The sequence below is a fragment of the Peromyscus eremicus genome, chromosome 1 (assembly GCF_949786415.1).
Source record: "Peromyscus eremicus chromosome 1, PerEre_H2_v1, whole genome shotgun sequence".
In the NCBI taxonomy this organism is placed as follows: domain Eukaryota; kingdom Metazoa; phylum Chordata; class Mammalia; order Rodentia; family Cricetidae; genus Peromyscus; species Peromyscus eremicus.
This window is the reverse complement of record NC_081416.1, coordinates 139,413,972-139,439,136: the sequence shown is the minus strand read 5'-3', so window position 1 is coordinate 139,439,136 and position 25,165 is coordinate 139,413,972. Positions and strand designations below refer to the sequence as shown.

At 54.6% G+C, this 25,165-nt stretch overlaps 12 non-coding genes across 12 annotated transcripts; all 12 read right to left on the bottom strand.

The window, feature by feature from the left end:
• Nucleotides 1–1,225: 1,225 nt before the first annotated feature.
• LOC131903155 (small nucleolar RNA SNORD116) lies at nucleotides 1,226–1,319 on the bottom strand. Its single transcript, XR_009377409.1, has one exon. It is a non-coding gene; the product is annotated as a small nucleolar RNA SNORD116 (small nucleolar RNA).
• Nucleotides 1,320–3,324: 2,005 nt separating this feature from the next.
• LOC131903154 (small nucleolar RNA SNORD116) lies at nucleotides 3,325–3,418 on the bottom strand. The gene has a single exon (XR_009377408.1). It is a non-coding gene; the product is annotated as a small nucleolar RNA SNORD116 (small nucleolar RNA).
• A 2,005-nt stretch (nucleotides 3,419–5,423) lies between these two features.
• On the bottom strand, nucleotides 5,424–5,517 carry LOC131903152 (small nucleolar RNA SNORD116). Its single transcript, XR_009377406.1, has one exon. It is a non-coding gene; the product is annotated as a small nucleolar RNA SNORD116 (small nucleolar RNA).
• A 2,004-nt stretch (nucleotides 5,518–7,521) lies between these two features.
• LOC131903047 (small nucleolar RNA SNORD116) lies at nucleotides 7,522–7,615 on the bottom strand. The gene has a single exon (XR_009377307.1). It is a non-coding gene; the product is annotated as a small nucleolar RNA SNORD116 (small nucleolar RNA).
• Nucleotides 7,616–9,609: 1,994 nt separating this feature from the next.
• Nucleotides 9,610–9,703, bottom strand: LOC131903151 (small nucleolar RNA SNORD116). The gene has a single exon (XR_009377405.1). It is a non-coding gene; the product is annotated as a small nucleolar RNA SNORD116 (small nucleolar RNA).
• Nucleotides 9,704–11,710: 2,007 nt separating this feature from the next.
• Nucleotides 11,711–11,804, bottom strand: LOC131903150 (small nucleolar RNA SNORD116). The gene has a single exon (XR_009377404.1). It is a non-coding gene; the product is annotated as a small nucleolar RNA SNORD116 (small nucleolar RNA).
• Nucleotides 11,805–13,810: 2,006 nt separating this feature from the next.
• Nucleotides 13,811–13,904, bottom strand: LOC131903149 (small nucleolar RNA SNORD116). The gene has a single exon (XR_009377403.1). It is a non-coding gene; the product is annotated as a small nucleolar RNA SNORD116 (small nucleolar RNA).
• Nucleotides 13,905–15,909: 2,005 nt separating this feature from the next.
• LOC131903148 (small nucleolar RNA SNORD116) lies at nucleotides 15,910–16,003 on the bottom strand. Its single transcript, XR_009377402.1, has one exon. It is a non-coding gene; the product is annotated as a small nucleolar RNA SNORD116 (small nucleolar RNA).
• Nucleotides 16,004–18,008: 2,005 nt separating this feature from the next.
• LOC131903147 (small nucleolar RNA SNORD116) lies at nucleotides 18,009–18,102 on the bottom strand. Its single transcript, XR_009377401.1, has one exon. It is a non-coding gene; the product is annotated as a small nucleolar RNA SNORD116 (small nucleolar RNA).
• A 2,006-nt stretch (nucleotides 18,103–20,108) lies between these two features.
• Nucleotides 20,109–20,202, bottom strand: LOC131903146 (small nucleolar RNA SNORD116). The gene has a single exon (XR_009377400.1). It is a non-coding gene; the product is annotated as a small nucleolar RNA SNORD116 (small nucleolar RNA).
• A 2,004-nt stretch (nucleotides 20,203–22,206) lies between these two features.
• On the bottom strand, nucleotides 22,207–22,300 carry LOC131903145 (small nucleolar RNA SNORD116). The gene has a single exon (XR_009377399.1). It is a non-coding gene; the product is annotated as a small nucleolar RNA SNORD116 (small nucleolar RNA).
• A 2,006-nt stretch (nucleotides 22,301–24,306) lies between these two features.
• On the bottom strand, nucleotides 24,307–24,400 carry LOC131903144 (small nucleolar RNA SNORD116). Its single transcript, XR_009377398.1, has one exon. It is a non-coding gene; the product is annotated as a small nucleolar RNA SNORD116 (small nucleolar RNA).
• Between the last annotated feature and the right edge of the window lie 765 nt (nucleotides 24,401–25,165).

The window sequence follows — 25,165 nt, the reverse complement described above, 5'->3', positions numbered from 1 at the left end:
TGGCCAGCTCTGAGGACCTCAACCCTCTAACACTGTGTACGGGGTTCACAAACCAGGGCAAGCTCACCTTGCTGGCTCAAGCTCAAGTCTTAGGACGCAGCTCTGGCCGTGCTCACTAGCCAAACCAAACCTCCCTCCTCCCATCTCAACATCTCTGACAACCAGGTGGGCAAAGTTACCCGAAATCTGCATCCTTCTCCTGCTAGGAATGCTGAGGGACCGAGCTCAAACTGCTTAAAGTCTCCTCTGAGGCCTTCACCACAGGACATGGCAGGCCTTCTGGGTCCACCAGACATCCTCTCTCACTCTCTTTCTTTGCCCATGTCTCTTTCTCTTACTCCTGGTTTCTCTCTCTGTCTCTGCTTCTGTCTCTGGATTGATGCCACTCTCTGTCAGTCTGTCTTCATGGGAAAGCCCATGTTCAAGGGTACTGGAAATTTTGACTGCAAGCCAAGTTGAACAATGCATCAACACAAGCTAACTTCTGTGGGACACCAAGGGCAAGCCAGAGAGCCTGGCACGTCCCAAGACAAGTTGCAACACACATGGCTTCCAATGACCAGAAACGCACCCTTGCAAGCCAAAGTCGCTTTGGCACCCTCCACTGCCCATGAGCAGAGCTCTCAAGCCAGTCTTGATCTACAGCCTGGGGCCCAGGGTACAATTCCTACACGGGATCCCTAGCCGGCCTCCAAACAGGCCTTCCTGGAAGAATCACACCCTGGAGAAGACCACTCAAAAAAACAGGTGTCTTTCCTAGCTTTGAGATTGGGTTGAGCCAAGACGGGCCTCCACTACCATGGGTGAGAGAAAAGCACTCTCACCACCTGTCTCCTCCACCAGGAGGCCAGCAGTCTGACCTTAGTGTCCCCTGGTCAACCTACTCCACCACAGGCCTCCAGTGTGCAGACTTCTACACAGGTCAGCACGCCTGTTTCTTGTGGGTGTCCGAAGCTAGCATATTTCTAGAGTGCCTACAAGAGAGCCCAAGGTCCAAGGTCCCATGTCTAGCTGTCAGTCTGGCTTGGGAGAGTGGGGATGGCTGCTTGCTTGCCAGCAAACCCCAAGTATTCTCTTTTCCCCATGCCCGTGATGGCGAGCAGAGTGGGGCAGAGATCAAGCCCATGGGAAGAGAGTCTGGCTACTGCTGGAGGGGGGCAGGAGCAGCGCAGCGGTTCTCAGGCCTGTGTCTGACTCCCAGAGGACTTGGGTGAGCCAAGGTGCAGGACCTCAGTTTCGATGAGAGCGGCGGTACTGAGTTTTCACTCATTTTGTTCAGCTTTTCCAAGGAATGTTTGACTGGAAATCATCATCGATCCAAGCACGCTGGAGTGCCCTTGCACAGGGATTTTCAGGGCACTCAGGACAGGGTGGGTGTTGGGGAGTGCGAGAAATACCAAGACATGCCCCGTCCTTTGGCAGGTTGCAACGGGTCCCTGCATGGAAATGGGAAGCAACTTGAGGCCCGAAGTCTGCTACAGGTGCTGACAGGCCCGGGATGCAGGGATGGTAAGTCCTCGCAGCACCACCAAGACCCCAGGATCCTGAGCACCTGGGACAATGCATGGGAGGCTTACCTTGGGCCCCAGGCCTTCTCCTGCAGGTCACCAACACCAAGCAACTTGCCTCGAGGCCCACTCAGGTGCCATCAGCCCTGGGCAAAGGATGCTGGGCCATTCTCTCCGTACTATGGCCGTGCAGGCCACGCAATGCCACACTGTGAAGACATCAAAGCACATGCCAACATTACAGTGGGAAGCGGGCAACTGGCTCTGGGATGGATGGCTGGGCCTGGCTCGTCTCAGTGGGAACATCAGATCACATCTGCTCTCTCACCACTCCTGCCCTGCCCTCACCAACCAGCATGGCTTGCCACAGCGGTGACAGGTTTTCACCAGGGTCTCAGAGCCTGTCCTTGCCCTGGCTCCCTCACTCCGTGCCCTTTCACATCACCTTGGCCCCTCTCTGCAATCAAACCACCAGGTTCGGTCTGGCCAACACATCAAGGAACTGCACTGCAGGCAAGCAAGCAGACTCTTTTCAAGAAAAAAAATAAAAAAACAAAAACAAAAACAAAAATCATGGCCAGCTCTGAGGAACTCAACCCTCTAACACTGTGCACGGGGTTCACAAAACAGGGCAAGCTCACCTTACTAGCTCAAGCTCAAGTCTTAGGACGCAGCTCTGGCCGTGCTCACTAGCCAAAACAAGCCTCCTTCCTCCCATCTCAACATCTCTGACAACCAGGTGGGCAAAGCTACCCGAAATCTGCATCCTTCTCCTGCTAGGAATGCTGAGGGACCGAGCTCAACTGCTTAAAGTCTCCTCTGAGGCCTTCACCACAGGACATGGCAGGCCTTCTGGGTCCACCAGACCTCCTCTCTCACTCTCTTTCTTTGCCCATGTCTCTTTCTCTTACTCCTGGTTTCTCTCTCTGTCTCTGTCTCTGTCTCTGTCTCTGCTTCTGTCTCTGGATTGATGCCACTCTCTGTCAGTCTGTCTTCATGGGAAAGCCCATGGTCAAGGGTACTGGAAATTTTGACTGCAAGCCAAGTTGAACACTGCATCAACACAAGCTAACTTCTGTGGGACGCCAAGGGCAAGCCAGAGAGCCTGGCACGTCCCAAGACAAGTTGCAACACACATGGCTTCCAATGACCAGAAACGCACCCTTGCAAGCCAAAGTCGCTTTGGCACCCTCCACTGCCCATGAGCAGAGCTCTCAAGCCAGTCTTGATCTACAGCCTGGGGCCCAGGGTACAATTCCTACATGGGATCCCTAGCCGGCCTCCAAACAGGCCTTCCTGGAAGAATCACACCCTGGTGAAGACCACTCAACAAAACAGGTGTCTTTCCTAGCTTTGAGATTGGCTTGAGCCAAGACGGGCCCTCCACTACCATGGGTGAGAGAAAAGCACTCTCACACCTGTCTCCTCCACCAGGAGGCCAGCAGTCTGACCTTAGTGTCCCCTGGTCAACCTACTCCACCACAGGCCTCCAGTGTGCAGATTTCTACACAGGTCAGCACGCCTGTTTCTTGTGGGTGTCCGAAGCTAGCATATTTCTAGAGTGCCTACAAGAGAGCCCAAGGTCCAAGGTCCCATGTCTAGCTGTCAGTCTGGCTTGGGAGAGTGGGGATGGCTGCTTGCTTGCCAGCAAACCCCAAGTATTCTCTTTTCCCCATGCCCGTGATGGCGAGCAGAGTGGGGCAGAGATCAAGCCCATGGGAAGAGAGTCTGGCTACTGCTGGAGGGGGGCAGGAGCAGCGCAGCAGTTCTCAGGCCTGTGTCTGACTCCCAGAGGACTTGGGTGAGCCAAGGTGCAGGACCTCAGTTTCGATGAGAGCGGCGGTACTGAGTTTTCACTCATTTTGTTCAGCTTTTCCAAGGAATGTTTGACTGGAAATCATCATCGATCCAAGCACGCTGGAGTGCCCTTGCACAGGGATTTTCAGGGCACTCAGGACAGGGTGGGTGTTGGGGAGTGCGAGAAATACCAAGACATGCCCCGTCCTTTGGCAGGTTGCAACGGGTCCCTGCATGGAAATGGGAAGCAACTTGAGGCCCGAAGTCTGCTACAGGTGCTGACAGGCCCGGGATGCAGGGATGGTAAGTCCTCGCAGCACCACCAAGACCCCAGGATCCTGAGCACCTGGGACAATGCATGGGAGGCTTACCTTGGGCCCCAGGCCTTCTCCTGCAGGTCACCAACACCAAGCAACTTGCCTCGAGGCCCACTCAGGTGCCATCAGCCCTGGGCAAAGGATGCTGGGCCATTCTCTCCGTACTATGGCCGTGCAGGCCACGCAATGCCACACTGTGAAGACATCAAAGCACATGCCAACATTACAGTGGGAAGCGGGCAACTGGCTCTGGGATGGATGGCTGGGCCTGGCTCGTCTCAGTGGGAACATCAGATCACATCTGCTCTCTCACCACTCCTGCCCTGCCCTCACCAACCAGCATGGCTTGCCACAGCGGTGACAGGTTTTCACCAGGGTCTCAGAGCCTGTCCTTGCCCTGGCTCCCTCACTCCGTGCCCTTTCACATCACCTTGGCCCCTCTCTGCAATCAAACCACCAGGTTCGGTCTGGCCAACACATCAAGGAACTGCACTGCAGGCAAGCAAGCAGACTCTTTTCAAGAAAAAAAATAAAAAAACAAAAACAAAAACAAAAATCATGGCCAGCTCTGAGGAACTCAACCCTCTAACACTGTGCACGGGGTTCACAAAACAGGGCAAGCTCACCTTACTAGCTCAAGCTCAAGTCTTAGGACGCAGCTCTGGCCGTGCTCACTAGCCAAAACAAGCCTCCTTCCTCCCATCTCAACATCTCTGACAACCAGGTGGGCAAAGCTACCCGAAATCTGCATCCTTCTCCTGCTAGGAATGCTGAGGGACCGAGCTCAACTGCTTAAAGTCTCCTCTGAGGCCTTCACCACAGGACATGGCAGGCCTTCTGGGTCCACCAGACCTCCTCTCTCACTCTCTTTCTTTGCCCATGTCTCTTTCTCTTACTCCTGGTTTCTCTCTCTGTCTCTGTCTCTGTCTCTGTCTCTGCTTCTGTCTCTGGATTGATGCCACTCTCTGTCAGTCTGTCTTCATGGGAAAGCCCATGGTCAAGGGTACTGGAAATTTTGACTGCAAGCCAAGTTGAACACTGCATCAACACAAGCTAACTTCTGTGGGACGCCAAGGGCAAGCCAGAGAGCCTGGCACGTCCCAAGACAAGTTGCAACACACATGGCTTCCAATGACCAGAAACGCACCCTTGCAAGCCAAAGTCGCTTTGGCACCCTCCACTGCCCATGAGCAGAGCTCTCAAGCCAGTCTTGATCTACAGCCTGGGGCCCAGGGTACAATTCCTACATGGGATCCCTAGCCGGCCTCCAAACAGGCCTTCCTGGAAGAATCACACCCTGGTGAAGACCACTCAACAAAACAGGTGTCTTTCCTAGCTTTGAGATTGGCTTGAGCCAAGACGGGCCCTCCACTACCATGGGTGAGAGAAAAGCACTCTCACACCTGTCTCCTCCACCAGGAGGCCAGCAGTCTGACCTTAGTGTCCCCTGGTCAACCTACTCCACCACAGGCCTCCAGTGTGCAGATTTCTACACAGGTCAGCACGCCTGTTTCTTGTGGGTGTCCGAAGCTAGCATATTTCTAGAGTGCCTACAAGAGAGCCCAAGGTCCAAGGTCCCATGTCTAGCTGTCAGTCTGGCTTGGGAGAGTGGGGATGGCTGCTTGCTTGCCAGCAAACCCCAAGTATTCTCTTTTCCTCATGCCCGTGATGGCGAGCAGAGTGGGGCAGAGATCAAGCCCATGGGAAGAGAGTCTGGCTACTGCTGGAGGGGGGCAGGAGCAGCGCAGCGGTTCTCAGGCCTGTGTCTGACTCCCAGAGGACTTGGGTGAGCCAAGGTGCAGGACCTCAGTTTCGATGAGAGCGGCGGTACTGAGTTTTCACTCATTTTGTTCAGCTTTTCCAAGGAATGTTTGACTGGAAATCATCATCGATCCAAGCACGCTGGAGTGCCCTTGCACAGGGATTTTCAGGGCACTCAGGACAGGGTGGGTGTTGGGGAGTGCGAGAAATACCAAGACATGCCCCGTCCTTTGGCAGGTTGCAACGGGTCCCTGCATGGAAATGGGAAGCAACTTGAGGCCCGAAGTCTGCTACAGGTGCTGACAGGCCCGGGATGCAGGGATGGTAAGTCCTCGCAGCACCACCAAGACCCCAGGATCCTGAGCACCTGGGACAATGCATGGGAGGCTTACCTTGGGCCCCAGGCCTTCTCCTGCAGGTCACCAACACCAAGCAACTTGCCTCGAGGCCCACTCAGGTGCCATCAGCCCTGGGCAAAGGATGCTGGGCCATTCTCTCCGTACTATGGCCGTGCAGGCCACGCAATGCCACACTGTGAAGACATCAAAGCACATGCCAACATTACAGTGGGAAGCGGGCAACTGGCTCTGGGATGGATGGCTGGGCCTGGCTCGTCTCAGTGGGAACATCAGATCACATCTGCTCTCTCACCACTCCTGCCCTGCCCTCACCAACCAGCATGGCTTGCCACAGCGGTGACAGGTTTTCACCAGGGTCTCAGAGCCTGTCCTTGCCCTGGCTCCCTCCCTCCGTGCCCTTTCACATCACCTTGGCCCCTCTCTGCAATCAAACCACCAGGTTCGGTTGGCCAACACATCAAGGAACTGCACTGCAGGCAAGCAAACAGAGTCTTTTCAAGAAAAAAAATAAAAAAACAAAAACCAAAACAAAAATCATGGCCAGCTCTGAGGAACTCAACCCTCTAACACTGTGCACGGGGTTCACAAAACAGGGCAAGCTCACCTTACTAGCTCAAGCTCAAGTCTTAAGACGCAGCTCTGGCCGTGCTCACTAGCCAAAACAAGCCTCCCTCCTCCCATCTCAACATCTCTGACAACCAGGTGGGCAAAGCTACCCGAAATCTGCATCCTTCTCCTGCTAGGAATGCTGAGGGACCGAGCTCAACTGCTTAAAGTCTCCTCTGAGGCCTTCACCACAGGACATGGCAGGCCTTCTGGGTCCACCAGACCTCCTCTCTCACTCTCTTTCTTTGCCCATGTCTCTTTCTCTTACTCCTGGTTTCTCCCTCTGTCTCTGTCTCTGTCTCTGTCTCTGCTTCTGTCTCTGGATTGATGCCACTCTCTGTCAGTCTGTCTTCATGGGAAAGCCCATGTTCAAGGGTAGTGGAAATTTTGACTGCAAGCCAAGTTGAACACTGCATCAACACAAGCTAACTTCTGTGGGACGCCAAGGGCAAGCCAGAGAGCCTGGCACGTCCCAAGACAAGTTGCAACACACATGGCTTCCAATGACCAGAAACGCATCCTTGCAAGCCAAAGTCGCTTTGGCACCCTCCATTGCCCATGAGCAGAGCTCTCAAGCCAGTCTTGATCTACAGCCTGGGGCCCAGGGTACAATTCCTACATGGGATCCATAGCCGGCCTCCAAACAGGCCTTCCTGGAAGAATCACACCCTGGTGAAGACCACTCAACAAAACAGGTGTCTTTCCTAGCTTTGAGATTGGCTTGAGCCAAGACGGGCCGTCCACTACCATGGGTGAGAGAAAAGCACTCTCACACCTGTCTCCTCCACCAGGAGGCCAGCAGTCTGACCTTAGTGTCCCCTGGTCAACCTACTCCACCACAGGCCTCCAGTGTGCAGATTTCTACACAGGTCAGCACGCCTGTTTCTTATGGGTGTCCGAAGCTAGCATATTTCTAGAGTGCCTACAAGAGAGCCCAAGGTCCAAGGTCCCATGTCTAGCTGTCAGTCTGGCTTGGGAGAGTGGGGATGGCCGCTTGCTTGCCAGCAAACCCCTAGTATTCTCTATTCCCCATGCCCGTGATGGCGAGCAGAGTGGGGCAGAGATCAAGCCCATGGGAAGAGAGTCTGGCTACTGCTGGAGGGGGGCAGGAGCAGCGCAGCGGTTCTCAGGCCTGTGTCTGACTCCCAGAGGACTTGGGTGAGCCAAGGTGCAGGACCTCAGTTTCGATGAGAGTGGCGGTACTGAGTTTTCACTCATTTTGTTCAGCTTTTCCAAGGAATGTTTGACTGGAAATCATCATCGATCCAAGCACGCTGGAGTGCCCTTGCACAGGGATTTTCAGGGCACTCAGGACAGGGTGGGTGTTGGGGAGTGCGAGAAATACCAAGACATGCCCCGTCCTTTGGCAGGTTGCAACGGGTCCCTGCATGGAAATGGGAAGCAACTTGAGGCCCTGAGTCTGCTACAGGTGCTGACAGGCGCGGGATGCAGGGATGGTAAGTCCTTGCAGCACCACCAAGACCCCAGGATCCTGAGCACCTGGGACAATGCATGGGAGGCTTACCTTGGGCCCCAGGCCTTCTCCTGCAGGTCACCAACACCAAGCATCTTCCCTTGAGGCCCACTCAGGTGCCATCAGCCCTGGGCAAAAAATGCTGGGCCATTCTCTCCACATTATGGCCGTGCAGGCCACGCAATGCCACACTGTGAAGACATCAAAGCACATGCCAACATTACAGTGGGAAGCGGGCAACTGGCTCTGGGATGGATGGCTGGGCCTGGCTCGTCTCAATGGGAACATCAGATCACATCTGCTCTCTCACCACTCCTGCCCTGCCCTCACCCTCCAGCATGGCTTGCCACAGCGGTGACAGGTTTTCACCAGGGTCTCAGAGCCTGTCCGTCCCTGGCTCCCTCCCTCCGTGCCCTTTCACATCACCTTGGCCCCTCTCTGCAATCAAACCACCAGGTTCGGCCGGCCAACACATCAAGGAACTGCACTGCAGGCAAGCAAGCAGACTCCTCCCGAGAAAAAAAAAAAAAAAAAACCAAAACAAAAACCATGGCCAGCTCTGAGGACCTCAGCCCTCTAACACTGTGCACGGGGTTCACAAACCAGGGCAAGCTCACCTTGCTGGCTCAAGCTCAAGTCTTAGGACGCAGCTCTGGCCATGCTCACTAGCCAAACCAAGCCTCTCTCTTCCCATCTCAACATCTCTGACAACCAGGTGGGCAAAGCTACCCGAAATCTGCATCCTTCTCCTGCTAGGAATGCTGAGGGATCGAGCTCAAACTGCTTAAAGTCTCCTCTGAGGCCTTCACCACAGGACATGGCAGGCCTTCTGGGTCCACCAGACCTCCTCTCTCACTCTCTTTCTTTGCCCATGTCTCTTTCTCTTACTCCTGGTTTCTCTCTCTGTCTCTGTCTTTGTCTCTGCTTCTGTCTCTGGATTGATGCCACTCTCTGTCAGTCTGTCTTCATGGGAAAGCCCATGTTCAAGGGTAGTGGAAATTTTGACTGCAAGCCAAGTTGAACACTGCATCAACACAAGCTAACTTCTGTGGGACGCCAAGGGCAAGCCAGAGAGCCTGGCACGTCCCAAGACAAGTTGCAACACACATGGCTTCCAATGACCAGAAACGCACCCTTGCAAGCCAAAGTCGCTTTGGCACCCTCCACTGCCCATGAGCAGAGCTCTCAAGCCAGTCTTGATCTACAGCCTGGGGCCCAGGGTACAATTCCTACATGGGATCCCTAGCCGGCCTCCAAACAGGCCTTCCTGGAAGAATCACACCCTGGTGAAGACCACTCAACAAAACAGGTGTCTTTCCTAGCTTTGAGATTGGCTTGAGCCAAGACGGGCCCTCCACTACCATGGGTGAGAGAAAAGCACTCTCACACCTGTCTCCTCCACCAGGAGGCCAGCAGTCTGACCTTAGTGTCCCCTGGTCAACCTACTCCACCACAGGCCTCCAGTGTGCAGATTTCTACCCAGGTCAGCACGCCTGTTTCTTGTGAGTGTGCGAAGCTAGCATATTTCTAGAGTGCCTACAAGAGAGCCCAAGGTCCAAGGTCCCATGTCTAGCTGTCAGTCTGGCTTGGGAGAGTGGGGATGGCCGCTTGCTTGCCAGCAAACCCCAAGTATTCTCTATTCCCCATGCCCGTGATGGCGAGCAGAGTGGGGCAGAGATCAAGCCCATGGGAAGAGAGTCTGGCTACTGCTGGAGGGGGGCAGGAGCAGCGCAGCGGTTCTCAGGCCTGTGTCTGACTCCCAGAGGACTTGGGTGAGCCAAGGTGCAGGACCTCAGTTTCGATGAGAGCGGCGGTACTGAGTTTTCACTCATTTTGTTCAGCTTTTCCAAGGAATGTTTGACTGGAAATCATCATCGATCCAAGCACGCTGGAGTGCCCTTGCACAGGGATTTTCAGGGCATTCAGGACAGGGTGGGTGTTGGGGAGTGCGAGAAATACCAAGACATGCCCCGTCCTTTGGCAGGTTGCAACGGGTCCCTGCATGGAAATGGGAAGCAACTTGAGGCCCTGAGTCTGCTACAGGTGCTGACAGGCCCGGGATGCAGGGATGGTAAGTCCTCGCAGCACCACCAAGACCCCAGGATCCTGAGCACCTGGGACAATGCATGGGAGGCTTACCTTGGGCCCCAGGCCTTCTCCTGCAGGTCACCAACACCAAGCAACTTCCCTCGAGGCCCACTCAGGTGCCATCAGCCCTGGGCAAAGGATGCTGGGCCATTCTCTCCGCACTATGGCCGTGCAGGCCACGCAATGCCACACTGTGAAGACATCAAAGCACATGCCAACATTACAGTGGGAAGCAGGCAACTGGCTCTGGGATGGATGGCTGGGCCTGGCTCGTCTCAATGGGAACATCAGATCACATCTGCTCTCTCACCACTCCTGCCCTGCCCTCACCCTCAAGCATGGCTTGCCACAGCGTTGACAGCTTTTCACCAGGGTCTCAGAGCCTGTCCTTGCCCTGGCTCCCTCTTTTTGTGCCCTTTCACATCACCTTGGCCCCTCTCTGCAATCAAACCACCAGGTTCGGCCCGGCCAACACATCAAGGAACTGCACTGCAGGCAAGCAAGCAGACTCCTCCCGAGAAAAAAAAAAAAAACAAAAAAAAAAAAAACAAAAACAAAAACCATGGCCAGCTCTGAGGACCTCAACCCTCTAACACTGTGCACGGGGTTCACAAACCAGGGCAAGCTCACCTTGCTGGCTCAAGCTCAAGTCTTAGGACGCAGCTCTGGCCATGCTCACTAGCCAAACCAAGCCTCTCTCTTCCCATCTCAACATCTCTGACAACCAGGTGGGCAAAGCTACCCGAAATCTGCATCCTTCTCCTGCTAGGAATGCTGAGGGACCGAGCTCAAACTGCTTAAAGTCTCCTCTGAGGCCTTCACCACAGGACATGGCAGGCCTTCTGGGTCCACCAGACCTCCTCTCTCACTCTCTTTCTTTGCCCATGTCTCTTTCTCTTACTCCTGGTTTCTCTCTCTGTCTCTGTCTTTGTCTCTGCTTCTGTCTCTGGATTGATGCCACTCTCTGTCAGTCTGTCTTCATGGGAAAGCCCATGTTCAAGGGTACTGGAAATTTTGACTTACAAGCCAAGTTGAACACTGCATCAACACAAGCTAACTTCTGTGGGACGCCAAGGGCAAGCCAGAGAGCCTGGCACGTCCCAAGACAAGTTGCAACACACATGGCTTCCAATGACCAGAAACGCACCCTTGCAAGCCAAAGTCGCTTTGGCACCCTCCACTGCCCATGAGCAGAGCTCTCAAGCCAGTCTTGATCTACAGCCTGGGGCCCAGGGTACAATTCCTACATGGGATCCATAGCCGGCCTCCAAACAGGCCTTCCTGGAAGAATCACACCCTGGTGAAGACCACTCAACAAAACAGGTGTCTTTCCTAGCTTTGAGATTGGCTTGAGCCAAGACGGGCCCTCCACTACCATGGGTGAGAGAAAAGCACTCTCACACCTGTCTCCTCCACTAGGTGGCCAGCAGTCTGAGCTTAGTGTCCCCTGGTCAACCTACTCCACCACAGGCCTCCATTGTGCAGATTTCTACCCAGGTCAGCACGCCTGTTTCTTGTGGGTGTCCGAAGCTAGCATATTTCTAGAGTGCCTACAAGAGAGCCCAAGGTCCAAGGTCCCATGTCTAGCTGTCAGTCTGGCTTGGGAGAGTGGGGATGGCTGCTTGCTTGCCAGCAAACCCCAAGTATTCTCTTTTCCCCATGCCCGTGATGGCGAGCAGAGTGGGGCAGAGATCAAGACCATGGGAAGAGAGTCTGGCTACTGCTGGAGGGGGCAGGAGCAGCGCAGCGGTTCTCAGGCCTGTGTCTGACTCCCAGAGGACTTGGGTGAGCCAAGGTGCAGGACCTCAGTTTCGATGAGAGCGGCGGTACTGAGTTTTCACTCATTTTGTTCAGCTTTTCCAAGGAATGTTTGACTGGAAATCATCATCGATCCAAGCACGCTGGAGTGCCCTTGCACAGGGATTTTCAGGGCACTCAGGACAGGGTGGGTGTTGGGGAGTGCGAGAAATACCAAGACATGCCCCGTCCTTTGGCAGGTTGCAACGGGTCCCTACATGGAAATGGGAAGCAACTTGAGGCCCTAAGTCTGCTACAGGTGCTGACAGGCGCGGGATGCAGGGATGGTAAGTCCTTGCAGCACCACCAAGACCCCAGGATCCTGAGCACCTGGGACAATGCATGGGAGGCTTACCTTGGGCCCCAGGCCTTCTCCTGCAGGTCACCAACACCAAGCAACTTCCCTCGAGGCCCACTCAGGTGCCATCAGCCCTGTGCAAAGGATGCTGGGCCATTCTCTCCGCACTATGGCCGTGCAGGCCACGCAATGTCACACTGTGAAGACATCAAAGCACATGCCAACATTACAGTGGGAAGCGAGCAACTGGCTCTGGGATGGATGGCTGGGCCTGGCTCGTCTCAATGGGAACAGCAGATCACATCTGCTCTCTCACCACTCCTGCCCTGCCCTCACCCTCCAGCATGGCTTGCCATAGTGGTGACAGGTTTTCACCAGGGTCTCAGAGCCTGTCCTTGCCCTGGCTCCCTCCCTCCGTGCCCTTTCACATCACCTTGGCCCCTCTCTGCAATCAAAACACCAGGTTCCGCCCGGCCAACACATCAAGGAACTGCACTGCAGGCAAGCAAGCAGACTCTTCCCGAGAAAAAAAAAACCAAAAAAAAAAAAAAAACCAAAACAAAAACCATGGCCAGCTCTGAGGACCTCAACCCTCTAACACTGTGCACGGGGTTCACAAACCAGGGCAAGCTCACCTTGCTGGCTCAAGCTCAAGTCTTAGGACGCAGCTCTGGCCATGCTCACTAGCCAAACCAAGCTTCCCTCCTCCCATCTCAACATCTCTGACAACCAGGTGGGCAAAGCTACCCGAAATCTGCATCCTTCTCCTGCTAGGAATGCTGCGGGACCGAGCTCAAACTGCTTATAGTCTCCTCTGAGGCCTTCACCACAGGACATGGCAGGCCTTCTGGGTCCACCAGACCTCCTCTCTCACTCTCTTTCTTTGCCCATGTCTCTTTCTCTTACTCCTGGTTTCTCTCTCTGTCTCTGTCTTTGTCTCTGCTTCTGTCTCTGGATTGATGCCACTCTCTGTCAGTCTGTCTTCATGGGAAAGCCCATGTTCAAGGGTACTGGAAATTTTGACTGCAAGCCAAGTTGAACACTGCATCAACACAAGCTAACTTCTGTGGGATGCCAAGGGCAAGCCAGAGAGCCTGGCACGTCCCAAGACAAGTTGCAACACACATGGCTTCCAATGACCAGAAACGCACCCTTGCAAGCCAAAGTCGCTTTGGCACCCTCCACTGCCCATGAGCAGAGCTCTCAAGCCAGTCTTGATCTACAGCCTGGGGCCCAGGGTACAATTCCTACATGGGATCCCTAGCCGGCCTCCAAACAGGCCTTCCTGGAAGAATCACACCCTGGTGAAGACCACTCAACAAAACAGGTGTCTTTCCTAGCTTTGAGATTGGCTTGAGCCAAGACGGGCCCTCCACTACCATGGGTGAGAGAAAAGGACTCTCACACCTGTCTCCTCCACCAGGAGGCCAGCAGTCTGACCTTAGTGTCCCCTGGTCAACCTACTCCACCACAGGCCTCCAGTGTGCAGATTTCTACCCAGGTCAGCACGCCTGTTTCTTGTGAGTGTGCGAAGCTAGCATATTTCTAGAGTGCCTACAAGAGAGCCCAAGGTCCAAGGTCCCATGTCTAGCTGTCAGTCTGGCTTGGGAGAGTGGGGATGGCCGCTTGCTTGCCAGCAAACCCCAAGTATTCTCTATTCCCCATGCCCGTGATGGCGAGCAGAGTGGGGCAGAGATCAAGCCCATGGGAAGAGAGTCTGGCTACTGCTGGAGGGGGGCAGGAGCAGCGCAGCGGTTCTCAGGCCTGTGTCTGACTCCCAGAGGACTTGGGTGAGCCAAGGTGCAGGACCTCAGTTTCGATGAGAGCGGCGGTACTGAGTTTTCACTCATTTTGTTCAGCTTTTCCAAGGAATGTTTGACTGGAAATCATCATCGATCCAAGCACGCTGGAGTGCCCTTGCACAGGGATTTTCAGGGCATTCAGGACAGGGTGGGTGTTGGGGAGTGCGAGAAATACCAAGACATGCCCCGTCCTTTGGCAGGTTGCAACGGGTCCCTGCATGGAAATGGGAAGCAACTTGAGGCCCTGAGTCTGCTACAGGTGCTGACAGGCCCGGGATGCAGGGATGGTAAGTCCTCGCAGCACCACCAAGACCCCAGGATCCTGAGCACCTGGGACAATGCATGGGAGGCTTACCTTGGGCCCCAGGCCTTCTCCTGCAGGTCACCAACACCAAGCAACTTCCCTCGAGGCCCACTCAGGTGCCATCAGCCCTGGGCAAAGGATGCTGGGCCATTCTCTCCGCACTATGGCCGTGCAGGCCACGCAATGCCACACTGTGAAGACATCAAAGCACATGCCAACATTACAGTGGGAAGCAGGCAACTGGCTCTGGGATGGATGGCTGGGCCTGGCTCGTCTCAATGGGAACATCAGATCACATCTGCTCTCTCACCACTCCTGCCCTGCCCTCACCCTCAAGCATGGCTTGCCACAGCGTTGACAGCTTTTCACCAGGGTCTCAGAGCCTGTCCTTGCCCTGGCTCCCTCTTTTTGTGCCCTTTCAATTCACCTTGGCCCCTCTCTGCAATCAAACCACCAGGTTCGGCCCGGCCAACACATCAAAAAACTGCACTGCAGGCAAGCAAGCAGACTCCTCCCGAGAAAAAAAAAAAAAACAAAAAAAAAAACCAAAAACAAAAACCATGGCCAGCTCTGAGGACCTCAACCCTCTAACACTGTGCACGGGGTTCACAAACCAGGGCAAGCTCACCTTGCTGGCTCAAGCTCAAATCTTAGGACGCAGCTCTGGCCATGCTCACTAGCCAATCCAAGCCTCCCTCCTCCCTTCTCAACATCTCTGACAACCAGGTGGGCAAAGCTACCCGAAATCTGCATCCTTCTCCTGCTAGGAATGCTGAGGGACCGAGCTCAAACTGCTTAAAGTCTCCTCTGAGGCCTTCACCACAGGACATGGCAGGCCTTCTGGGTCCACCAGACCTCCTCTCTCACTCTCTTTCTTTGCCCATGTCTCTTTCTCTTACTCCTGGTTTCTCTCTCTGTCTCTGTCTTTGTCTCTGCTTCTGTCTCTGGATTGATGCCACTCTCTGTCAGTCTGTCTTCATGGGAAAGCCCATGTTCAAGGGTACTGGAAATTTTGACTTACAAGCCAAGTTGAACACTGCATCAACACAAGCTAACTTCTGTGGGACGCCAAGGGCAAGCCAGAGAGCCTGGCACGTCCCAAGACAAGTTGCAACACACATGGCTTCCAATGACCAGAAACGCACCCTTGCAAGCCAAAGTCGCTTTGGCACCCTCCACTGCCCATGAGCAGAGCTCTCAAGCCAGTCTTGATCTACAGCCTGGGGCCCAGGGTACAATTCCTACATGGGATCCATAGCCGGCCTCCAAACAGGCCTTCCTGGAAGAATCACACCCTGGTGAAGACCACTCAACAAAACAGGTGTCTTTCCTAGCTTTGAGATTGGCTTGAGCCAAGACGGGCCCTCCACTACCATGGGTGAGAGAAAAGCACTCTCACACCTGTCTCCTCCACTAGGTGGCCAGCAGTCTGAGCTTAGTGTCCCCTGGTCAACCTACTCCACCACAGGCCTCCATTGTGCAGATTTCTACCCAGGTCAGCACGCCTGTTTCTTGTGGGTGTCCGAAGCTAGCATATTTCTAGAGTGCCTACAAGAGAGCCCAAGGTCCAAGGTCCCATGTCTAGCTGTCAGTCTGGCTTGGGAGAGTGGGGATGGCTGCTTGCTTGCCAGCAAACCCCAAGTATTCTCTTTTCCCCATGCCCGTGATGGCGAGCAGAGTGGGGCAGAGATCAAGACCATGGGAAGAGAGTCTGGCTACTGCTGGAGGGGGCAGGAGCAGCGCAGCGGTTCTCAGGCCTGTGTCTGACTCCCAGAGGACTTGGGTGAGCCAAGGTGCAGGACCTCAGTTTCGATGAGAGCGGCGGTACTGAGTTTTCACTCATTTTGTTCAGCTTTTCCAAGGAATGTTTGACTGGAAATCATCATCGATCCAAGCACGCTGGAGTGCCCTTGCACAGGGATTTTCAGGGCACTCAGGACAGGGTGGGTGTTGGGGAGTGCGAGAAATACCAAGACATGCCCCGTCCTTTGGCAGGTTGCAACGGGTCCCTGCATGGAAATGGGAAGCAACTTGAGGCCCTAAGTCTGCTACAGGTGCTGACAGGCGCGGGATGCAGGGATGGTAAGTCCTTGCAGCACCACCAAGACCCCAGGATCCTGAGCACCTGGGACAATGCATGGGAGGCTTACCTTGGGCCCCAGGCCTTCTCCTGCAGGTCACCAACACCAAGCAACTTCCCTCGAGGCCCACTCAGGTGCCATCAGCCCTGTGCAAAGGATGCTGGGCCATTCTCTCCGCACTATGGCCGTGCAGGCCACGCAATGTCACACTGTGAAGACATCAAAGCACATGCCAACATTACAGTGGGAAGCGAGCAACTGGCTCTGGGATGGATGGCTGGGCCTGGCTCGTCTCAATGGGAACAGCAGATCACATCTGCTCTCTCACCACTCCTGCCCTGCCCTCACCCTCCAGCATGGCTTGCCATAGTGGTGACAGGTTTTCACCAGGGTCTCAGAGCCTGTCCTTGCCCTGGCTCCCTCCCTCCGTGCCCTTTCACATCACCTTGGCCCCTCTCTGCAATCAAAACACCAGGTTCCGCCCGGCCAACACATCAAGGAACTGCACTGCAGGCAAGCAAGCAGACTCTTCCCGAGAAAAAAAAAACCAAAAAAAAAAAAAAAACCAAAACAAAAACCATGGCCAGCTCTGAGGACCTCAACCCTCTAACACTGTGCACGGGGTTCACAAACCAGGGCAAGCTCACCTTGCTGGCTCAAGCTCAAGTCTTAGAACGCAGCTCTGGCCATGCTCACTAGCCAAACCAAGCTTCCCTCCTCCCATCTCAACATCTCTGACAACCAGGTGGGCAAAGCTACCCGAAATCTGCATCCTTCTCCTGCTAGGAATGCTGCGGGACCGAGCTCAAACTGCTTATAGTCTCCTCTGAGGCCTTCACCACAGGACATGGCAGGCCTTCTGGGTCCACCAGACCTCCTCTCTCACTCTCTTTCTTTGCCCATGTCTCTTTCTCTTACTCCTGGTTTCTCTCTCTGTCTCTGTCTTTGTCTCTGCTTCTGTCTCTGGATTGATGCCACTCTCTGTCAGTCTGTCTTCATGGGAAAGCCCATGTTCAAGGGTACTGGAAATTTTGACTGCAAGCCAAGTTGAACACTGCATCAACACAAGCTAACTTCTGTGGGATGCCAAGGGCAAGCCAGAGAGCCTGGCACGTCCCAAGACAAGTTGCAACACACATGGCTTCCAATGACCAGAAACGCACCCTTGCAAGCCAAAGTCGCTTTGGCACCCTCCACTGCCCATGAGCAGAGCTCTCAAGCCAGTCTTGATCTACAGCCTGGGGCCCAGGGTACAATTCCTACATGGGATCCCTAGCCGGCCTCCAAACAGGCCTTCCTGGAAGAATCACACCCTGGTGAAGACCACTCAACAAAACAGGTGTCTTTCCTAGCTTTGAGATTGGCTTGAGCCAAGACGGGCCCTCCACTACCATGGGTGAGAGAAAAGCACTCTCACACCTGTCTCCTCCACCAGGAGGCCAGCAGTCTGACCTTAGTGTCCCCTGGTCAACCTACTCCACCACAGGCCTCCAGTGTGCAGATTTCTACCCAGGTCAGCACGCCTGTTTCTTGTGGGTGTCCGAAGCTAGCATATTTCTAGAGTGCCTACAAGAGAGCCCAAGGTCCAAGGTCCCATGTCTAGCTGTCAGTCTGGCTTGGGAGAGTGGGGATGGCTGCTTGCTTGCCAGCAAACCCCAAGTATTCTCTTTTCCCCATGCCCGTGATGGCGAGCAGAGTGGGGCAGAGATCAAGACCATGGGAAGAGAGTCTGGCTACTGCTGGAGGGGGCAGGAGCAGCGCAGCGGTTCTCAGGCCTGTGTCTGACTCCCAGAGGACTTGGGTGAGCCAAGGTGCAGGACCTCAGTTTCGATGAGAGCGGCGGTACTGAGTTTTCACTCATTTTGTTCAGCTTTTCCAAGGAATGTTTGACTGGAAATCATCATCGATCCAAGCACGCTGGAGTGCCCTTGCACAGGGATTTTCAGGGCACTCAGGACAGGGTGGGTGTTGGGGAGTGCGAGAAATACCAAGACATGCCCCGTCCTTTGGCAGGTTGCAACGGTTCCCTGCATGGAAATGGGAAGCAACTTGAGGCCCTAAGTCTGCTACAGGTGCTGACAGGCGCGGGATGCAGGGATGGTAAGTCCTTGCAGCACCACCAAGACCCCAGGATCCTGAGCACCTGGGACAATGCATGGGAGGCTTACCTTGGGCCCCAGGCCTTCTCCTGCAGGTCACCAACACCAAGCAACTTCCCTCGAGGCCCACTCAGGTGCCATCAGCCCTGTGCAAAGGATGCTGGGCCATTCTCTCCGCACTATGGCCGTGCAGGCCACGCAATGTCACACTGTGAAGACATCAAAGCACATGCCAACATTACAGTGGGAAGCCAGCAACTGGCTCTGGGATGGATGGCTGGGCCTGGCTCGTCTCAATGGGAACAGCAGATCACATCTGCTCTCTCACCACTCCTGCCCTGCCCTCACCCTCCAGCATGGCTTGCCATAGTGGTGACAGGTTTTCACCAGGGTCTCAGAGCCTGTCCTTGCCCTGGCTCCCTCCCTCCGTGCCCTTTCACATCACCTTGGCCCCTCTCTGCAATCAAAACACCAGGTTCCGCCCGGCCAACACATCAAGGAACTGCACTGCAGGCAAGCAAGCAGACTCTTCCCGAGAAAAAAAAAACCAAAAAAAAAAAAAAAACCAAAACAAAAACCATGGCCAGCTCTGAGGACCTCAACCCTCTAACACTGTGCACGGGGTTCACAAACCAGGGCAAGCTCACCTTGCTGGCTCAAGCTCAAGTCTTAGGACGCAGCTCTGGCCATGCTCACTAGCCAAACCAAGCTTCCCTCCTCCCATCTCAACATCTCTGACAACCAGGTGGGCAAAGCTACCCGAAATCTGCATCCTTCTCCTGCTAGGAATGCTGCGGGACCGAGCTCAAACTGCTTATAGTCTCCTCTGAGGCCTTCACCACAGGACATGGCAGGCCTTCTGGGTCCACCAGACCTCCTCTCTCACTCTCTTTCTTTGCCCATGTCTCTTTCTCTTACTCCTGGTTTCTCTCTCTGTCTCTGTCTTTGTCTCTGCTTCTGTCTCTGGATTGATGCCACTCTCTGTCAGTCTGTCTTCATGGGAAAGCCCATGTTCAAGGGTACTGGAAATTTTGACTGCAAGCCAAGTTGAACACTGCATCAACACAAGCTAACTTCTGTGGGATGCCAAGGGCAAGCCAGAGAGCCTGGCACGTCCCAAGACAAGTTGCAACACACATGGCTTCCAATGACCAGAAACGCACCCTTGCAAGCCAAAGTCGCTTTGGCACCCTCCACTGCCCATGAGCAGAGCTCTCAAGCCAGTCTTGATCTACAGCCTGGGGCCCAGGGTACAATTCCTACATGGGATCCCTAGCCGGCCTCCAAACAGGCCTTCCTGGAAGAATCACACCCTGGTGAAGACCACTCAACAAAACAGGTGTCTTTCCTAGCTTTGAGATTGGCTTGAGCCAAGACGGGCCCTCCACTACCATGGGTGAGAGAAAAGCACTCTCACACCTGTCTCCTCCACCAGGAGGCCAGCAGTCTGACCTTAGTGTCCCCTGGTCAACCTACTCCACCACAGGCCTCCAGTGTGCAGATTTCTACCCAGGTCAGCACGCCTGTTTCTTGTGAGTGTGCGAAGCTAGCATATTTCTAGAGTGCCTACAAGAGAGCCCAAGGTCCAAGGTCCCATGTCTAGCTGTCAGTCTGGCTTGGGAGAGTGGGGATGGCCGCTTGCTTGCCAGCAAACCCCAAGTATTCTCTATTCCCCATGCCCGTGATGGCGAGCAGAGTGGGGCAGAGATCAAGCCCATGGGAAGAGAGTCTGGCTACTGCTGGAGGGGGGCAGGAGCAGCGCAGCGGTTCTCAGGCCTGTGTCAGACTCCCAGAGGACTTGGGTGAGCCAAGGTGCAGGACCTCAGTTTCGATGAGAGCGGCGGTACTGAGTTTTCACTCATTTTGTTCAGCTTTTCCAAGGAATGTTTGACTGGAAATCATCATCGATCCAAGCACGCTGGAGTGCCCTTGCACAGGGATTTTCAGGGCATTCAGGACAGGGTGGGTGTTGGGGAGTGCGAGAAATACCAAGACATGCCCCGTCCTTTGGCAGGTTGCAACGGGTCCCTGCATGGAAATGGGAAGCAACTTGAGGCCCTGAGTCTGCTACAGGTGCTGACAGGCCCGGGATGCAGGGATGGTAAGTCCTCGCAGCACCACCAAGACCCCAGGATCCTGAGCACCTGGGACAATGCATGGGAGGCTTACCTTGGGCCCCAGGCCTTCTCCTGCAGGTCACCAACACCAAGCAACTTCCCTCGAGGCCCACTCAGGTGCCATCAGCCCTGGGCAAAGGATGCTGGGCCATTCTCTCCGCACTATGGCCGTGCAGGCCACGCAATGCCACACTGTGAAGACATCAAAGCACATGCCAACATTACAGTGGGAAGCAGGCAACTGGCTCTGGGATGGATGGCTGGGCCTGGCTCGTCTCAATGGGAACATCAGATCACATCTGCTCTCTCACCACTCCTGCCCTGCCCTCACCCTCAAGCATGGCTTGCCACAGCGTTGACAGCTTTTCACCAGGGTCTCAGAGCCTGTCCTTGCCCTGGCTCCCTCTTTTTGTGCCCTTTCAATTCACCTTGGCCCCTCTCTGCAATCAAACCACCAGGTTCGGCCCGGCCAACACATCAAGGAACTGCACTGCAGGCAAGCAAGCAGACTCCTCCCGAGAAAAAAAAAAAAACAAAAAAAAAAACCAAAAACAAAAACCATGGCCAGCTCTGAGGACCTCAACCCTCTAACACTGTGCACGGGGTTCACAAACCAGGGCAAGCTCACCTTGCTGGCTCAAGCTCAAATCTTAGGACGCAGCTCTGGCCATGCTCACTAGCCAATCCAAGCCTCCCTCCTCCCTTCTCAACATCTCTGACAACCAGGTGGGCAAAGCTACCCGAAATCTGCATCCTTCTCCTGCTAGGAATGCTGAGGGACCGAGCTCAAACTGCTTAAAGTCTCCTCTGAGGCCTTCACCACAGGACATGGCAGGCCTTCTGGGTCCACCAGACCTCCTCTCTCACTCTCTTTCTTTGCCCATGTCTCTTTCTCTTACTCCTGGTTTCTCTCTCTGTCTCTGTCTTTGTCTCTGCTTCTGTCTCTGGATTGATGCCACTCTCTGTCAGTCTGTCTTCATGGGAAAGCCCATGTTCAAGGGTACTGGAAATTTTGACTTACAAGCCAAGTTGAACACTGCATCAACACAAGCTAACTTCTGTGGGACGCCAAGGGCAAGCCAGAGAGCCTGGCACGTCCCAAGACAAGTTGCAACACACATGGCTTCCAATGACCAGAAACGCACCCTTGCAAGCCAAAGTCGCTTTGGCACCCTCCACTGCCCATGAGCAGAGCTCTCAAGCCAGTCTTGATCTACAGCCTGGGGCCCAGGGTACAATTCCTACATGGGATCCATAGCCGGCCTCCAAACAGGCCTTCCTGGAAGAATCACACCCTGGTGAAGACCACTCAACAAAACAGGTGTCTTTCCTAGCTTTGAGATTGGCTTGAGCCAAGACGGGCCCTCCACTACCATGGGTGAGAGAAAAGCACTCTCACACCTGTCTCCTCCACTAGGTGGCCAGCAGTCTGAGCTTAGTGTCCCCTGGTCAACCTACTCCACCACAGGCCTCCATTGTGCAGATTTCTACCCAGGTCAGCACGCCTGTTTCTTGTGGGTGTCCGAAGCTAGCATATTTCTAGAGTGCCTACAAGAGAGCCCAAGGTCCAAGGTCCCATGTCTAGCTGTCAGTCTGGCTTGGGAGAGTGGGGATGGCTGCTTGCTTGCCAGCAAACCCCAAGTATTCTCTTTTCCCCATGCCCGTGATGGCGAGCAGAGTGGGGCAGAGATCAAGACCATGGGAAGAGAGTCTGGCTACTGCTGGAGGGGGCAGGAGCAGCGCAGCGGTTCTCAGGCCTGTGTCTGACTCCCAGAGGACTTGGGTGAGCCAAGGTGCAGGACCTCAGTTTCGATGAGAGCGGCGGTACTGAGTTTTCACTCATTTTGTTCAGCTTTTCCAAGGAATGTTTGACTGGAAATCATCATCGATCCAAGCACGCTGGAGTGCCCTTGCACAGGGATTTTCAGGGCACTCAGGACAGGGTGGGTGTTGGGGAGTGCGAGAAATACCAAGACATGCCCCGTCCTTTGGCAGGTTGCAACGGTTCCCTGCATGGAAATGGGAAGCAACTTGAGGCCCTAAGTCTGCTACAGGTGCTGACAGGCGCGGGATGCAGGGATGGTAAGTCCTTGCAGCACCACCAAGACCCCAGGATCCTGAGCACCTGGGACAATGCATGGGAGGCTTACCTTGGGCCCCAGGCCTTCTCCTGCAGGTCACCAACACCAAGCAACTTCCCTCGAGGCCCACTCAGGTGCCATCAGCCCTGTGCAAAGGATGCTGGGCCATTCTCTCCGCACTATGGCCGTGCAGGCCACGCAATGTCACACTGTGAAGACATCAAAGCACATGCCAACATTACAGTGGGAAGCGAGCAACTGGCTCTGGGATGGATGGCTGGGCCTGGCTCGTCTCAATGGGAACATCAGATCACATCTGCTCTCTCACCACTCCTGCCCTGCCCTCACCCTCCAGCATGGCTTGCCATAGTGGTGACAGGTTTTCACCAGGGTCTCAGAGCCTGTCCTTGCCCTGGCTCCCTCCCTCCGTGCCCTTTCACATCACCTTGGCCCCTCTCTGCAATCAAAACACCAGGTTCCGCCCGGCCAACACATCAAGGAACTGCACTGCAGGCAAGCAAGCAGACTCTTCCCGAGAAAAAAAAAACCAAAAAAAAAAAAAAAACCAAAACAAAAACCATGGCCAGCTCTGAGGACCTCAACCCTCTAACACTGTGCACGGGGTTCACAAACCAGGGCAAGCTCACCTTGCTGGCTCAAGCTCAAGTCTTAGGACGCAGCTCTGGCCATGCTCACTAGCCAAACCAAGCTTCCCTCCTCCCATCTCAACATCTCTGACAACCAGGTGGGCAAAGCTACCCGAAATCTGCATCCTTCTCCTGCTAGGAATGCTGCGGGACCGAGCTCAAACTGCTTATAGTCTCCTCTGAGGCCTTCACCACAGGACATGGCAGGCCTTCTGGGTCCACCAGACCTCCTCTCTCACTCTCTTTCTTTGCCCATGTCTCTTTCTCTTACTCCTGGTTTCTCTCTCTGTCTCTGTCTTTGTCTCTGCTTCTGTCTCTGGATTGATGCCACTCTCTGTCAGTCTGTCTTCATGGGAAAGCCCATGTTCAAGGGTACTGGAAATTTTGACTGCAAGCCAAGTTGAACACTGCATCAACACAAGCTAACTTCTGTGGGATGCCAAGGGCAAGCCAGAGAGCCTGGCACGTCCCAAGACAAGTTGCAACACACATGGCTTCCAATGACCAGAAACGCACCCTTGCAAGCCAAAGTCGCTTTGGCACCCTCCACTGCCCATGAGCAGAGCTCTCAAGCCAGTCTTGATCTACAGCCTGGGGCCCAGGGTACAATTCCTACATGGGATCCCTAGCCGGCCTCCAAACAGGCCTTCCTGGAAGAATCACACCCTGGTGAAGACCACTCAACAAAACAGGTGTCTTTCCTAGCTTTGAGATTGGCTTGAGCCAAGACGGGCCCTCCACTACCATGGGTGAGAGAAAAGCACTCTCACACCTGTCTCCTCCACCAGGAGGCCAGCAGTCTGACCTTAGTGTCCCCTGGTCAACCTACTCCACCACAGGCCTCCAGTGTGCAGATTTCTACCCAGGTCAGCACGCCTGTTTCTTGTGAGTGTGCGAAGCTAGCATATTTCTAGAGTGCCTACAAGAGAGCCCAAGGTCCAAGGTCCCATGTCTAGCTGTCAGTCTGGCTTGGGAGAGTGGGGATGGCCGCTTGCTTGCCAGCAAACCCCAAGTATTCTCTATTCCCCATGCCCGTGATGGCGAGCAGAGTGGGGCAGAGATCAAGCCCATGGGAAGAGAGTCTGGCTACTGCTGGAGGGGGGCAGGAGCAGCGCAGCGGTTCTCAGGCCTGTGTCTGACTCCCAGAGGACTTGGGTGAGCCAAGGTGCAGGACCTCAGTTTCGATGAGAGCGGCGGTACTGAGTTTTCACTCATTTTGTTCAGCTTTTCCAAGGAATGTTTGACTGGAAATCATCATCGATCCAAGCACGCTGGAGTGCCCTTGCACAGGAATTTTCAGGGCATTCAGGACAGGGTGGGTGTTGGGGAGTGCGAGAAATACCAAGACATGCCCCGTCCTTTGGCAGGTTGCAACGGGTCCCTGCATGGAAATGGGAAGCAACTTGAGGCCCTGAGTCTGCTACAGGTGCTGACAGGCCCGGGATGCAGGGATGGTAAGTCCTCGCAGCACCACCAAGACCCCAGGATCCTGAGCACCTGGGACAATGCATGGGAGGCTTACCTTGGGCCCCAGGCCTTCTCCTGCAGGTCACCAACACCAAGCAACTTCCCTCGAGGCCCACTCAGGTGCCATCAGCCCTGGGCAAAGGATGCTGGGCCATTCTCTCCGCACTATGGCCGTGCAGGCCACGCAATGCCACACTGTGAAGACATCAAAGCACATGCCAACATTACAGTGGGAAGCAGGCAACTGGCTCTGGGATGGATGGCTGGGCCTGGCTCGTCTCAATGGGAACATCAGATCACATCTGCTCTCTCACCACTCCTGCCCTGCCCTCACCCTCAAGCATGGCTTGCCACAGCGTTGACAGCTTTTCACCAGGGTCTCAGAGCCTGTCCTTGCCCTGGCTCCCTCTTTTTGTGCCCTTTCAATTCACCTTGGCCCCTCTCTGCAATCAAACCACCAGGTTCGGCCCGGCCAACACATCAAGGAACTGCACTGCAGGCAAGCAAGCAGACTCCTCCCGAGAAAAAAAAAAAAAACAAAAAAAAAAACCAAAAACAAAAA